Consider the following 13,547-nt stretch of genomic DNA (forward strand, 5'->3'; position numbering starts at 1 on the left):
ACAACAAGAGAACCCATTTTTAAATTTTCGCTTCAAGCCCCATCGAACTCAAGTACGGCTCTAGATGTTGTAGCCACTGTTGTTAAAAATCCAGCCAACAACAACGTATAAAAACCGCTGTCTTAGGTGATAAAGACACCGGTTTTGCAACGTTTAAAAATGTTGTGTTATGTGAGCTACGACAACGGTTTTGCAATGCTTAAAAAACGTTGTTTTAAAAGAGCTTTTGCAAAAAATTAAAAACGTTGTTTTTTTAAAGTTACAACGGTTTAACAACGGATAAAAAACTTTATTGTTTTTAGTTTACAACATTTACGCAACAAATAAAAACTGTTGTTGTAAGTTGAAGACAAAATTTTAAGAACAGGTAAAAACCAATGTCTTTGGACTTGTTTACAAATCATCATCAAACAATTAAACTCAAAAGTAAAACTAAAATGACACCCACATAAACGTGCCATAATCCAGAGCATTTTGATCCAAAATAAGTCTACAACACCAAAACTCTAGTTATAACTATACGTGCATATTTTTTGCAAGCTTTCTTTCTTCGTCGATCGAATCTGCCAAGTGTTTATCATTTCTAACCTATCCTACTTTGCAAAACAAAAAACATGATTACATATTTTTCGAATATTTAGCTGAGCTCAAAAATAAAAATAAAAACACCAAAATGACCGTGCATCAAAGCTACAATGGAGAGAGAACTGAAAATAACTTGAACAAAATCAAGAAGTATAAGTAAAACCAGTTCCAAAATCTTACCACCGTAACATCAATTTAACTGTGAGGACACCTGATTGCCATATAATGACCAAATAAGCACGATTTATTAGCGTCAACAGCGAAAATGAATTAAAAATTTTCTGTTTGAGCCTCCAGAAATTTCGGCATGACCTCCCTGTAAATAGGACATACCAAAAAAATCCAAAACCACATAACAATTGTATACTCGAAAAAAAAGTCCATCGATTCAAACAGAAAACAAATCGCATGCAAAGCCAACCAAGCTCAATCACTCCAAATAAAATCTATCAATCAAATATAACACCATACAAATACATAGGGTACCAACAAAAATATCTGAAATGTCTCAATAGCGCAACAACAACAATTCCCTGGAAAAGGAGGATTTATACTTTTGAAACTTTGCAATGTTCCTTCACTATTCACTAAAGATATCAAAACATCCAATCGGACAAAGAAAACTAGAAAAACAATTGAATTGAAAGATTTGACTCTATTGAACTTTTTCTTAGATGTGCTTGCTCCTGTCTACATATAATAAAATAGAGATATCAAACAATTGTGAAATGAAAAGGGAAACATAGAATTATGGTGAGAAGTATTCCATACCTACACATAAATATGATCTTTCTCTATGTTTCCCTATTCATATATAATTATTTTGGACACTTTGCTAGTCTAAGTAAGCTAACTACAACCTTGTAATCAATAATAATTATTATATAACCCAAAAAGATCTTAAAAGAGGGTATTTTGTTCTACTATTCCTTCCTCCAGGGCTTTGATTTAGAACCATCTTCTGAGAGGCTGAGCATTTACAATTGGCTCGATTTTCGCAGAACGTCTGCATGATGGATACCCAACATATCTGCTGTGTTGGTTTGCTGCATGTCCCCAAAAAATATTGGAAATGCACATCAAAGCATATTGATTTCCAAAATTGGTTGAAATTATTCATTAGAAGATGTACCTTATCCATGTTTGGAACCAGCTTGGCGCAGATCTTACAAGGAACCATATCTTGAAGCTGCAACAGCTTCTCCCTTTCTTATGAATTCTTTTGTAAACTGAAGTGGTGTGACAAAATATTGATCTATTCTCAGGTTCCCTGTAAGAACCGGATTTTTCCCCATATAATTAATCATTTGCAAGGAAATTAGGACCTTGGATCCTTGTACTAGAATAAGAAATAAATATTGGAAATTTTGGTAGATAGGAAATCTTTATTATCAAGTCAATAATATTTACACTTGTGCATGCAAATTTCGAAATTTAGGAGAAATAATTCAAGATCATGGAAGATTTGTGCAAGATAAAGACATAAGGAAACTAAATATTGCATGATTGGTGGGATACAACCCTAGATTTAGAAATTCCCACTAGAATATATGACTCATTATTGTAATGGATAGATACATAGTTACTTGGAAGCAAATCATCAAAAATTTCTCAAAATCCTCCCCACCTAGCAACCTAAATTTCGAATCAATGGAGGGCAAGGAGATCAAGGAATAAATCTCACTAATTAGATAGCTGAATTTTCGATAATAGCAAGGAGATTTGGAGTCAAATATTGTGAGATTTGAGGTAATATTGAGAATGATTTAGATGTCATACTTAGCCCCATCCTCCTCCCCTATAAATAGTCCATCAATCCCTAGCATCCTCACACCAAATTTTCGAAATTCCTTGCTGAATTTTTCGAAAATTTCAGCAGCCATCCAAGCCGAAACTTTGCCCAAAAATCGTCCCGAAGTTAGCCTAAAAATAGAAGTCGAAGTGCTGTAAGAGCAAGAACGAAGAGCTACCCAATTCTCGAAGCCAAACACCGACGTTTCTTAGCATCCAATATATTGTAAGTGGGCTGTTTTTAAAATTTAAAATTTCGGTTTATGCATATGTGTTCGGTTTTCAAAAATTCGTCGAGTACAATTCTTCTTCTACTCCTTTCTTGTATTGTCATACGGTTTTAAGCACTGTGAGAAGTCGACTGTATATGGGTGGGAATCCCAACCATGACGTACCCTTACGCGGTGTGGGACATAACTGCTATACGGCCTCCCCCCCCCCTTAGAGGAGTAAAAATTAGGGACTGACGTCAGTAAACCATAGAAAGTAGATAAATCTCAGTGCTTGGTAAAATTTATGCATGTGTTATGAATTATGAACGCAAGTCATGCTTTATTTTTTTGAAATTTATGCATGTTGTTTTATTGTGCTCGATATGCCCCCACTTGCTGAGTATTTCTCAAAATACTCACTCCCCTCACAACCCTTCCCAGATAAGCTCGAAGAAGAACTCGAGGAGGAAGAGTCCAAACAGTTCTGGGGATGGTAAATGTTCAAGAGTTTAGATTAAGTTTAAGTTTATATTATTATTCAATTTTACGTTTTCGCATTAAACTCTGTCGTTTTGGGTTTTTTAATTGTAAAGACAATGGTTAATTTCATTTGAGATTATGATATATAAACTGGTTTCGGTTTACACTGTGCTACAAACGCTTGTTGTTTCGATTGTGTGATTGTTAAACAACGTCGGTGTCAACCCTGAGTTTCGGGGCGTGACATTCCCCATTCTGTTCAAACATAAACAAAAACATAAAGCACATGTTGGATTTGAAACATAGCACCAAGTTTAAGAAGTATATATGTTAGCAATTAAAACACATTCAATATATATTTATTACCAGATTGTTACCAAATAACTTGTGAGGAACATCATCAAGTTCCCTTCTGATTCCAGTAGAGAAATTTTCTGTGAAATTCGAAGAATCGCTCCAAGAACCAAATGGGAATTCAAATCATGGTCATTTCCATTCCCGTTTGCATCATCCAGTCCATTTTTGACCTCCGGATCCGAAGCACAGTTCCAGAAAAGAAAATGTTACGATTTTGTAACCTACTTGAACATGGACTTAAGTCTCCATTGTTATCACCACAATCAGATATCTTATAGCTTCCGGTCCTTGATCTTATACTTTCATGCCCTGAAAATTACATTCTGATAATTTGTGAGCAATAGATGCACTTTACCCATTCAAACATAATCACAAATAAAAATAGTAACTAAAAACAACTCTCCGAGTATTCTTGATTAGTTCAAAAGCACCAAATAAATAACATAAAGGAAAATCTATCAACGAGTCTCATACAACAGACAACAGACAATAAATTAGCATATAATCAACGCAATAATAGCTGTAGAAAATAAAAAAATGAACCACGCAGCTATTCATATGAAACACGGTACTATTATGAACAGGAATTGAACATCAAGAGACTGGCACACCAAGCAAACTCTGTACGGCTTCAAGCCAACATCATTGCACTACTAGCATATAATTTTACCTCATACAGCAGGTTCTTAGTGAAACTTTCTCTGCGGAAACAAGACGCAGGAATAATTTAGGGGGGAAATTTTGAAGAAAATTCTAGAAAATCGCACAGGGAGCAGAGTTCAAATATTTTACGATTTGGGGGCCGGAAAATAAAATTTGGGAATCGAGCTTCTCTTTCTTTCTTCTCTTTGTTTAAGAAACGATCTGGGTCTTAGCACATTTTTTAAAAAAAAAAATTCAACATCGGTTTTTAAACAAACCCTTGTTAACAAATGAAAATGCTTAGTGTACAACGCAACGGGTTCAAAAATCATTGTCGTAGATAAAAAAAAATTAGATAGACAACAGTTTTAAAAGGAATTAAGCGTTGTCTTATACAAAAAAAAAAGACGTTAGTAAAAAACGGTTGTTGAAACCGTTGTCATAGATTAAAAAAAAACGTTAATAGACAACGGTTATCGTTGTCGTTGATGCAAAAAAATACATAAAAGACAACGTTTTTTTCCAAAACCGATGTCTATAACATAAAAAATAAAAAACAACGGTTTTAAATAAAATCGTTGTGTCTAGATGAGGTGAAATTCATTGCTCATAGTGTAGCTAAATATTAGCCGTTGCAATATCTATGAGGTGGTGTGACCTTTTATAAGATATATGGAACTCATAGGATTGAGCCAGGAAAAAATTACACGATTCCCACAATAACAAAAGCAATCACTTTTCTCGTTTGTTTAGTCTGATAAATAATAAATAAAACTAGCAGTTGGTTTGTGTAACGCCCCAAGAAAAAAAATATTAAAGAAAATCCATCAAAATATAAAATATTAATTATTTAATTAAGTTGACAGTTGAATTACCTGTGATTTTTTTCCAGGCCTAATGATTTTGAGATGATTTATGGAGGAAGATATGAGAGGGCAGAGGAAAACTTAGATTTTTGAATTTTCCTTTGAGGTAATTAAATTGACTTTTTATTTATTTTGAGGGAAAAGAAAGCTTATTTTTCTTGATGTACCTGGAGGGAACGAAATCTTCTGCTAGCATGGGTCCGAACCAAATTCTTCTTGTCAAACATTCACGAGTTTACATATTTCTACATGTGTGTATTTATGTGAAGTGGTGGTGCGTTAATTTCATTTCGTGTGTGTTCCAGATTATGGCCTGCACGAAAATTGAAAGAAAAAGAAACCAAATATTTTTAATGATTTGTGACGAAGTTATGACTGATTTGGATGTCGATCTTCGGTTTCGGGATGTCATTGTCTGCTAATTTGACGGCTTTGGACGTCGGGCCTTCGGTTCGAGATGCCTCTGCCAACTTGACTGTTGACATCGTGTGGATGTCGGCCTTCAAGTCTGGATGTCTCGCCAAAACTGGATTCATGTATGTTTGATTAAGCATCTATGACTGATGATTGCATAAGCTTCCGAGCCGCACTTCATAAAATTATTTGAGTATTTTTAATTGATGATTTGAGGTTAAGGAAGATCTACGCAAAAATGTTGAATGTTGATGCTGTGGATGATTATTGTTCATGTTTGAGGTTAAAGTGATCGTATTTCATTAGTTTTATTATGGCACTTTTGAAAATGTATGTGTACTCGAGTGTTATTTTAATATGCAAAAAGATTATGTTATTATAAAAACTTGAGATGATGAAAAAAATTCATGTTCGAATTTTGAAGAAAATGTTCAATGCATGTACTATTTTTATTATATGATATTTGTTATTTCGGAAGGGAATTGCTGATCTTCTAGGCTCAATAGTTTTTATCGATGCAGGTGGAGATGACTTAGCTATTGCTAACTGGCGAGGATGGACGGTTTATGTTGGGAAGCATTTATTCGAGTCATTTTAGTATTTTCGCATTTAGGTTTGAGTTTATGAATAATTAAAAATTTGAATTATTGCTTCTAGGTGAAATGTAATTTTATAATATGGTGAAATTGTCAAATGATAGATTGTTTTGAGGATTTTTATTCTTTTTTTTTTTTTTTGAAGTAGAGGATTTTTATTCTTGAGGGTGACGATGAAAAACTTTATTTTATGGTTTATGAAGGTATTCTAAAATTTTAAAGTTGCGGAATTTTATTTACAAGTTTATAAAAAAGTCGAATGTTTTTAAGAAAAGTTTTAGGATGTATATAAAAAATGAGATTTTGGAATTGAATTTGGATTTTAAATTGGATTTGGATTTGAATCTCATGGAATTGGAATTCCATTTTGTTGTTTGGCTAAGATATAAAATGTAATTTATAATTTGATTTAAATTAAAAAATATTATTTCTTATATTAAAAAATTTTGTTTTGCTTATTTTTTAAATTTTTATTGATAATATTTCTATAAATATTCATATTTTTTTTTATAAAAACAAAAATAAATTTATTTTTAAAAAAATTAAATCTCATGAAATCTTACCAATTTTGTTAGTATTTCACTTAGTTAAATGAAATCACATGAAATCCCATCAATTACCAATCCTACTTTGAAATCTTATTTTATTAAATACTAAATTGATATTTAAAATTGTGGTTCGAATGTCTATTCGTCTATTATCTTTTTATGCAAAAGAAATCTGTATGTCTATTCATCTATTGTATTTTTATGCAAAAGAAATTTGTGGAAGTCTTTGTCATACCTCTCATACCTACTCTGTTCCAAATTTTTTTAATAAAAAGATGATGGTTTAATTCGATGATGGTTAAAAAATAGTTAAGTTAAGAGTGTAGGTGTGAGAGATGTTGAAAAGAATATTTTATTTCTTAATTATTTTTGCTAAATTGATAATATCAATTTAAAATTTTGTCTTTCTAGATGATAAGATCTTGCTTGATTTGTCTCTAGATATTATAGGATTTGTTTTTAATATGATTTTTATCTCTAAGATATTTTATCCATGTTTAATAGAGTTTTATCTCTAATGAAAATCTTGTTTCCATATTTTATATGACTCTTTTATGGAATTATTTTTAGTCAAGTATTGGATATAAATATAAAGTGTCTTACAGCCATGGAAGAGGCTTTTAGAGTGGTTGGCAGATGAGTTCTTGCATAGAAGAAAAATACAAGAGCCGAGCCTATTTTTATGAAAAGCTTTAGTCTGATCGGTTGATCACTTTGCTCAGATGTTGAAGTTTTTCGTGTGATCGGTTGATCACTTTGCACAGCTTCTGGAGTTTTTCTGAATATACACATGTTCAGTATTGAAGATTTTCGTGTGAAGATTTTGTGTGATTGATTCACATAATTACCGTATTGCTGATTGATGCTGACGACACTCAAGAACAACATTGCATGAAGTGTTGGGTGAAGAGTGGCTTCGTTTGGTTTAAGCAATACGCTTCTTTTTGTTTCATGCATATAGTATTTACTTTGTGTTTTTTATGCATTTTAATTCCTTGGAGTGTCAAAGAATTTAGTTTTGTTATTGTCACTAGTATTGTTTTGATGTAAAAGATTTACATATTTTTCTAGTGAATTTTTGTCATAAGGCATTGCACAAGTACGAATTCGTACTTGTGCATAATTTAAATCTGGTGTTTATTTATTAAAATTTACGTGTATGTTAAATAATTAATTTCCGCTGTATGTTGTGTGCCGGTGTTGACAACACTAGAGCACAACGCTAACTTTTGATATACACATCATGGTTTATTTCATGTTCGTTCATGATTAACAAAGTCCTTTCAAGTGATACCAAAGCCAACGCTTGATATACTAAGTGATTGATTCTAGTTTATTGTTGTTTTTACAAGAAATATAACAATAGCTCAATGAACGCATTGACTTCAAGTGCTGTCTTTAGACCACCGGTCTTGGATGCATCGAATTATGTGTTCTGAAAAGTTAAGATGAGGATGTACATAAAATCTATCGAGGAAAGATCTTGGCAATGGGTTCTAGATGGTTGGTCACCACCTAGAATTGTTGATGCTGATGGTGACAGCCGAGTTAAACATGAGAGTGCATGGTCTAATGATGAAGTCCAAACCTCAAATTTTAACTCGAAGGCGCTCAATTCTATTTTCACCTCTGTTGATGTCAACATGTTCAGCCTTATCACTATCTGCATCTCCTCCAAAGATGCATGGGATATTCTTCAGAAGCACTGCAAAGGGTATGAGAGTGTACTCAGAACCCAACTCAGGATGCTAACCTCCAAATTTGAAAGCTTGAAAATGGAGGAGAATGAGACTATTGTTGAATATGATAGAAGATTGCGTGACATTAAAAATGAAACTTTTAGTCTCGGTGATCATACTTCGAATGAAAGACTAGTTAGCAAGGTCTTAAGATCCCTTACAGAACGCTTCACATCAAAATCTATGCTATTGACGAGTCCAAGGACACTTCTACACTTAACCTGGAAGACTTGATCAGCTCACTCACGACATTCGAGATAAATCTAGACTTACAGAAAAGAGACAAAGGGAAGGCTATTGCACTCCAAATTTCTGATGATTCCTTTCATCATCTAATTCAGGAAGTCAATGAGTGTGACCTATGTGTAGATTCAATCTCGTTGATAACGAAAAAGTTCGGTGATTATCTGAAAATGATAAGAGAAAAAGAAAATCATCCAAACACTGAAACCTCTGTTTGTTGTTTCTGAAAAGAATAAGAGACCTGCATTTTCTCAAGGACAGCTTAGGCCGAGGAATGAATTGATGGCTCGGCCTGATCTTAAAAGATTAGATTCAGTCCAATACAGAGACTGTTCAGGATTCAGTCATTATGCAAATGAATGTGCCAACAGACTTCGTAAGAATAAAAGCATGACAGTTTCCTTGAGTGATGATGACTCAGAAGAAGAACTGGAATTTTGTAAATGAGAAGAGCACTTTTCTCCGTCTGCTGTTTTGAAGGAATAATGCTGGCTGCAAGTCAACCCGCACAGTGTTGCAACACCAGGCCGCAACACCACTTCAAAATCCTTGTGTCTCAATGCTAAATCTCACAGTGACTCAAGTAATCATGAAATCCAGGATGCTGATTCTGATGAACTCACCTTTGAAAGTGTGCAGGCTATGTATGAAGAGCTATACTAAGATTGGATCAAAAGAAATAAAATAAATTTGATACTCTCTAAGGAAAATATTGATCTGAAAGAATATGTGTCTCGACTTGAAGTTGTGCTTAGCAAGAAGGATCTTGAGCTTTGTAAAGTCAATGATGATCTTGAGAAGGCCTCAAAAACTTTTGGAAAATTCAAATCAAGTTCAACAAAACTTGACTCGATGCTAATGATGGGAAATGACAGTAGAGCTGGTATTGGATACGTGAAAGCACATATCCAACTCCAAATCACAATCAACTGTTTTCATAAAGGAAAAGAAAGTCAATCCGATCCCTTCAAATATTGATACTGTGGTGAAGACTCTCCCAACCGAGATGCAAAAGCCGAAACATACCAAGCACCGCTTTATTTGCCACTACTGTCATAAGCCAGGTCACATCAAACCTTTTTGTTTTAAGTTGAGACATAACAACATGAACTGGCATGCAAATCGGGTGTTTCCCACCGTGTTGCCCAACACCAGGAGCAATACAGTAGTCAAGAAGTCTCCCGTGAAGAAAGTTTGGGTACCAAAAGCCGTTATCCATTGCAATGTCATTTATACGTCTTTTAAAACTAACGTTGCAGGTGTTTGGTATTTCGACAGTGGGTGCTCACACCACATGATTGGATCCAAGGAACACCTCACTAACTATGTTGAAGTAAGAAGTGGATGTGTGACCTATGGTATTTTGGCAAGGAAACCTTAAATGTGGATTGACTTCCTAAACTTTACAATTTGCTTCATGTTGAGGGACTCAACTCAAACTTAATAAGCATTAATCAACTGTGTGATGATGACTAGCATGTTAAGTTTAACAAAAATAATTGTGAAGTCTTTGATAATACTAATGTCTGTGTTATGATAGGATCTAGATATTCCGACAACTGCTACCAATTGGGTGAAGACCATGCTTACCGAAATAGCAAAGTAAGCGAGTTCGATCTATGGCATCAAAAATTGGGACATGCAAACTTCAAGACATTGAATAATCTTAGTAAGTATGATGTTATACGAGATATGCCCAATTTAAGCTCAGAAACTGCGTACATTTGTAGACCATGTCAAAAAAGTAAGCAAACCCATGTTCCACACCAAGTGTTGCAACACCTTGGGACAACACGGTGTCTTGACCTCTTGCATATGGATCTTATGGGTCCAATAGAGGTGGAGAGCCTAGGAGGTAAGAAGTAATCATTTGTTTGTGTTAACAATTTCTCACGTTTCACTTGAGTAAGTTTTCTTAAAGAGAAATCAGACACATTTGATGCATTCAAAAAGCTACATTCCAGGGTCCCTAATATGCATAATATGATTATTGGTAAGATCAGGGCCGACCATTGTAAGGAGTTTGAAAATTCTCAATTTGCATCTTTGTTTGACAAGAAGTGAATAATTCATGAATTTTCAGCCCCCAAAACTCCTCAACAAAAAAGTATAGCTGAAAGGTAAAATCGAACCTTGCAAGAAATGGCTCAAGTTATGCTAAGTTTTAAAAATATCTCAAAACGTTTTTGGGCCGTGGCGTTGAACAAGATGTGTCATATTTCAAGCCGTGCATATTTAAAGAGTGGTTCTACAATGACCTCATATGGGACTATCATGGGAGCAAGACCAAACCTTAAATATTTTGATATTTTTGGATGTGTAGGTTATGTGTTGAATGATAGAGATCATCTAGTTGAATTTGATTCCAAAAAGTGATAAATGTCTGATAAACATAAAAATTGTATATTAATTAAATGTTTTATAATATAATTATATAGTTTTTGTTTTATTAAATGTTTAAATATTATATGTTTTATAATAAATTGTATAAAATATAAGTTGTTGTGTAGTTACAAGTTTTTACTATTTTTTACATGTTAGATAAAACAAGAATAAATTTGGCGTTGCAAATGGGATTAAGATGATTCTTGGACCTGTAGAAAGTTGATTATAATATCTACAATATTGTTGACAAGCATGAGATAAAAATCCTCTCACANCCTCATTCTATGAACAAACATTTGAGTTCATAATATTTCTCTATATTTTTCCTTTATTTCTTCATTTAAATACAATTAGCATGTTAATTTCATATTCAAAGTTTTACACTTTGAATAATGAATAGCTAACTTCCTAAAGTTGAGATGATAAGGTGAAACTCTTGGCATGACAATAAGGTTATTAAAAGGTAAGAATCTATGTTTTATATTATTTAATCATTATTTATTGTTTATGTTATATTTATTTCTTTAAGCATTTTTATACCCTACTTATAAGTGGGAGTTTTGATTTATTGTTGCTATATGTTACACTAAATTCTTGGAACCATTTAAATGTTAGTTTGGTTTTACCAACCATTTAACTTGGATTCCTTGATTTATTATATATGAATATATCATAGTATTAATTTATTGGTACCATTTAAATGTTTGTTTGGTTTTACCAACCATTTAAAGTGGGAACCTTGATTTAGTGTTTACAAATATATATAGCACAATAAATACTTGACCACATTTATAAGTTTTGGTATATATTATATACTTATAAGATAATAATTTATAACATAATATAAATATGATTATTTAATATATTGGAACCATTTTATTAAGTGGATTTCAATATTGTTCGTTAATGTTAACTTTATTAAAATACCAAGAGTGGATCCTTTAATCTCAACTACTTAAATTAAAATTTGAACAATTAAAATTTACTCATTAAAGATTCAAACAATTAAAATTAAAAAGAAACAAAAACAAAAACAAAACAAAAAGACATTGTAGTGGACTTGTAATTACCTTAGCTTCCCTGTGGATACGATATCGGACTCACCGAATTATACTACTTGTGGACAACCTGCTCTTGGGAGTGCAACAATCAAAGTGACAACAAGTTTTTGGCGCCGTTGCCGAGGAAGTATAATTTAATTTCAAGTCTATTTAATTTTGTTTATAGTTTATTTTTCTTTATTTGAATTTTTATTGCTTTTGTGTGTTTTTATTCTTTTGCATTTGCATGAGCATGTGCATTATTTGGTCACGTACACTTCGTGGTCGACTCATTCGAAATAACCCTTTATTTTCACAAAAAATGGCGGAAGAACCCATCCAATAAAATGAAGATGAAATTCAATCTCAACATGATCATGATAGAAGAAGAACACTTAGAGATCACATGAATCCTACACGTACTAGTGCACCTTCATGTCTAGTTTTTCCCCCCGATGTATCTCATTTCAATTTTAAGCCTGGTATTATCCAACTTTTACCCAATTTTCATGGCTTAGAATCTGAAAATCCATACATGCATTTACGAGAGTTTGAAGAAGTGTGCAACACATACAATGATCTAAATTGTAGCATGAACACCATTGGACTTAAGCTTTTTCCTTTTTCTTTAAAAGATAAAGCTAAAACTTGGCTACAAAATCTTAGATCGGGATCCATTCGAACATGGGATGAATTGCAACAACAATTTTTGAAAAAGTTTTTTCCATCTCATATAACAAATTCTTTCAAAAGGCAAATCATCACTTTCACTCAAAAACAAGGAGAAACTTTTTATCAGTGTTGGGATAGATATAAAGAATTGCTTAATCTTTGTCCACATCATGGTTTTGAAATTTGGAGAGTTGTTTCTCAATTTTATGAAGGCTTAACACCTAAAGATAGGCAAATGGTTGAATTTATGTGTAATGGAACATTTGAAGATAAAGATCCAAANATTGTAGCATGAACACCATTCGACTTAAGCTTTTTCCTTTTTCTTTAAAAGATAAAGCTAAAACTTGGCTACAAAATCTTAGATCGGGATCCATTCGAACATGGGATGAATTGCAACAACAATTTTTGAAAAAGTTTTTTCCATCTCATAGAACAAATTCTTTCAAAATGCAAATCATCACTTTCACTCAAAAACAAGGAGAAACTTTTTATCAGTGTTGGGATAGATATAAAGAATTGCTTAATCTTTGTCCACATCATGGTTTGAAATTTGGAGAGTTGTTTCTCAATTTTATGAAGGCTTAACACCTAAAGATAGGCAAATGGTTGAATTTATGTGTAATGAAACATTTGAAGATAAGATCCAAATGAGGCAATTAAGTATCTCGATTCATTAGCTGAAAATGCTCTAAATTGGGACACTATAGGTACAATCAAACCATCAAACAAGATTCAATCTCCTACAATCTGGTGGAGGTATGTACACTCTCAAAGATGAACATGATCTTCAAGCTAGATTTAACTCTTTGGCAAGAAAAGTTGAGGCACTTGAATTGAAAAAGAATGGTCAATTAAAATCCGTTCAAGAAATTGCATGTCACATCTGTGATACAAGTGATCATTCTACAAAAGATTGTCCCACTTTGCCTTCTTTTAAAGAATGTCTCCATGAACAAGCCAATGTTTTAAACAAT

At 32.9% G+C, this 13,547-nt stretch overlaps 1 long non-coding RNA gene across 1 annotated transcript; it reads right to left on the reverse strand.

Moving 5' to 3' along the window:
- Positions 1 to 427: 427 nt before the first annotated feature.
- On the reverse strand, positions 428 to 4,270 carry LOC140986862 (uncharacterized). Its single transcript, XR_012176988.1, has 4 exons — positions 3,435 to 4,270; positions 1,718 to 1,855; positions 1,072 to 1,631; positions 428 to 593 (listed from the first exon to the last, which is right to left on the reverse strand). It is a non-coding gene; the product is annotated as an uncharacterized lncRNA (long non-coding RNA).
- Between the last annotated feature and the right edge of the window lie 9,277 nt (positions 4,271 to 13,547).

Source organism: Primulina huaijiensis, chromosome 10, assembly GCF_012295235.1.
Source record: "Primulina huaijiensis isolate GDHJ02 chromosome 10, ASM1229523v2, whole genome shotgun sequence".
Taxonomy (NCBI): Eukaryota; Viridiplantae; Streptophyta; class Magnoliopsida; order Lamiales; family Gesneriaceae; genus Primulina; species Primulina huaijiensis.